The sequence below is a fragment of the Sphaerodactylus townsendi genome, linkage group LG05, assembly GCF_021028975.2.
Source record: "Sphaerodactylus townsendi isolate TG3544 linkage group LG05, MPM_Stown_v2.3, whole genome shotgun sequence".
In the NCBI taxonomy this organism is placed as follows: Eukaryota; Metazoa; Chordata; class Lepidosauria; order Squamata; family Sphaerodactylidae; genus Sphaerodactylus; species Sphaerodactylus townsendi.
Genome location: NC_059429.1, coordinates 20,919,767 through 20,922,847, shown reverse-complemented (window position 1 = coordinate 20,922,847; position 3,081 = coordinate 20,919,767).

The following is a 3,081-nucleotide window of genomic DNA, read 5'->3' as shown; positions in this document are numbered from 1 at the left end:
GGGGGGGGGGGGTGGGGGGGGGGGGGGGTGGGGGGGGGGGGGGGTGGGGGGGGGGGGGGGTGGGGGGGGGGGGGGGTGGGGGGGGGGGGGGGTGGGGGGGGGGGGGGGTGGGGGGGGGGGGGGGTGGGGGGGGGGGGGGGTGGGGGGGGGGGGGGGTGGGGGGGGGGGGGGGTGGGGGGGGGGGGGGGTGGGGGGGGGGGGGGGTGGGGGGGGGGGGGGGTGGGGGGGGGGGGGGGTGGGGGGGGGGGGGGGTGGGGGGGGGGGGGGGTGGGGGGGGGGGGGGGTGGGGGGGGGGGGGGGTGGGGGGGGGGGGGGGTGGGGGGGGGGGGGGGTGGGGGGGGGGGGGGGTGGGGGGGGGGGGGGGTGGGGGGGGGGGGGGGTGGGGGGGGGGGGGGGTGGGGGGGGGGGGGGGTGGGGGGGGGGGGGGGTGGGGGGGGGGGGGGGTGGGGGGGGGGGGGGGTGGGGGGGGGGGGGGGTGGGGGGGGGGGGGGGTGGGGGGGGGGGGGGGTGGGGGGGGGGGGGGGTGGGGGGGGGGGGGGGTGGGGGGGGGGGGGGGTGGGGGGGGGGGGGGGTGGGGGGGGGGGGGGGTGGGGGGGGGGGGGGGTGGGGGGGGGGGGGGGTGGGGGGGGGGGGGGGTGGGGGGGGGGGGGGGTGGGGGGGGGGGGGGGTGGGGGGGGGGGGGGGTGGGGGGGGGGGGGGGTGGGGGGGGGGGGGGGTGGGGGGGGGGGGGGGTGGGGGGGGGGGGGGGTGGGGGGGGGGGGGGGTGGGGGGGGGGGGGGGTGGGGGGGGGGGGGGGTGGGGGGGGGGGGGGGTGGGGGGGGGGGGGGGTGGGGGGGGGGGGGGGTGGGGGGGGGGGGGGGTGGGGGGGGGGGGGGGTGGGGGGGGGGGGGGGTGGGGGGGGGGGGGGGTGGGGGGGGGGGGGGGTGGGGGGGGGGGGGGGTGGGGGGGGGGGGGGGTGGGGGGGGGGGGGGGTGGGGGGGGGGGGGGGTGGGGGGGGGGGGGGGTGGGGGGGGGGGGGGGTGGGGGGGGGGGGGGGTGGGGGGGGGGGGGGGTGGGGGGGGGGGGGGGTGGGGGGGGGGGGGGGTGGGGGGGGGGGGGGGTGGGGGGGGGGGGGGGTGGGGGGGGGGGGGGGTGGGGGGGGGGGGGGGTGGGGGGGGGGGGGGGTGGGGGGGGGGGGGGGTGGGGGGGGGGGGGGGTGGGGGGGGGGGGGGGTGGGGGGGGGGGGGGGTGGGGGGGGGGGGGGGTGGGGGGGGGGGGGGGTGGGGGGGGGGGGGGGTGGGGGGGGGGGGGGGTGGGGGGGGGGGGGGGTGGGGGGGGGGGGGGGTGGGGGGGGGGGGGGGTGGGGGGGGGGGGGGGTGGGGGGGGGGGGGGGTGGGGGGGGGGGGGGGTGGGGGGGGGGGGGGGTGGGGGGGGGGGGGGGTGGGGGGGGGGGGGGGTGGGGGGGGGGGGGGGTGGGGGGGGGGGGGGGTGGGGGGGGGGGGGGGTGGGGGGGGGGGGGGGTGGGGGGGGGGGGGGGTGGGGGGGGGGGGGGGTGGGGGGGGGGGGGGGTGGGGGGGGGGGGGGGTGGGGGGGGGGGGGGGTGGGGGGGGGGGGGGGTGGGGGGGGGGGGGGGTGGGGGGGGGGGGGGGTGGGGGGGGGGGGGGGTGGGGGGGGGGGGGGGTGGGGGGGGGGGGGGGTGGGGGGGGGGGGGGGTGGGGGGGGGGGGGGGTGGGGGGGGGGGGGGGTGGGGGGGGGGGGGGGTGGGGGGGGGGGGGGGTGGGGGGGGGGGGGGGTGGGGGGGGGGGGGGGTGGGGGGGGGGGGGGGTGGGGGGGGGGGGGGGTGGGGGGGGGGGGGGGTGGGGGGGGGGGGGGGTGGGGGGGGGGGGGGGTGGGGGGGGGGGGGGGTGGGGGGGGGGGGGGGTGGGGGGGGGGGGGGGTGGGGGGGGGGGGGGGTGGGGGGGGGGGGGGGTGGGGGGGGGGGGGGGTGGGGGGGGGGGGGGGTGGGGGGGGGGGGGGGTGGGGGGGGGGGGGGGTGGGGGGGGGGGGGGGTGGGGGGGGGGGGGGGTGGGGGGGGGGGGGGGTGGGGGGGGGGGGGGGTGGGGGGGGGGGGGGGTGGGGGGGGGGGGGGGTGGGGGGGGGGGGGGGTGGGGGGGGGGGGGGGTGGGGGGGGGGGGGGGTGGGGGGGGGGGGGGGTGGGGGGGGGGGGGGGTGGGGGGGGGGGGGGGTGGGGGGGGGGGGGGGTGGGGGGGGGGGGGGGTGGGGGGGGGGGGGGGTGGGGGGGGGGGGGGGTGGGGGGGGGGGGGGGTGGGGGGGGGGGGGGGTGGGGGGGGGGGGGGGTGGGGGGGGGGGGGGGTGGGGGGGGGGGGGGGTGGGGGGGGGGGGGGGTGGGGGGGGGGGGGGGTGGGGGGGGGGGGGGGTGGGGGGGGGGGGGGGTGGGGGGGGGGGGGGGTGGGGGGGGGGGGGGGTGGGGGGGGGGGGGGGTGGGGGGGGGGGGGGGTGGGGGGGGGGGGGGGTGGGGGGGGGGGGGGGTGGGGGGGGGGGGGGGTGGGGGGGGGGGGGGGTGGGGGGGGGGGGGGGTGGGGGGGGGGGGGGGTGGGGGGGGGGGGGGGTGGGGGGGGGGGGGGGTGGGGGGGGGGGGGGGTGGGGGGGGGGGGGGGTGGGGGGGGGGGGGGGTGGGGGGGGGGGGGGGTGGGGGGGGGGGGGGGTGGGGGGGGGGGGGGGTGGGGGGGGGGGGGGGTGGGGGGGGGGGGGGGTGGGGGGGGGGGGGGGTGGGGGGGGGGGGGGGTGGGGGGGGGGGGGGGTGGGGGGGGGGGGGGGTGGGGGGGGGGGGGGGTGGGGGGGGGGGGGGGTGGGGGGGGGGGGGGGTGGGGGGGGGGGGGGGTGGGGGGGGGGGGGGGTGGGGGGGGGGGGGGGTGGGGGGGGGGGGGGGTGGGGGGGGGGGGGGGTGGGGGGGGGGGGGGGTGGGGGGGGGGGGGGGTGGGGGGGGGGGGGGGTGGGGGGGGGGGGGGGTGGGGGGGGGGGGGGGTGGGGGGGGGGGGGGGTGGGGGGGGGGGGGGGTGGGGGGGGGGGGGGGTGGGGGGGGGGGGGGGTGGGGGGGGGGGG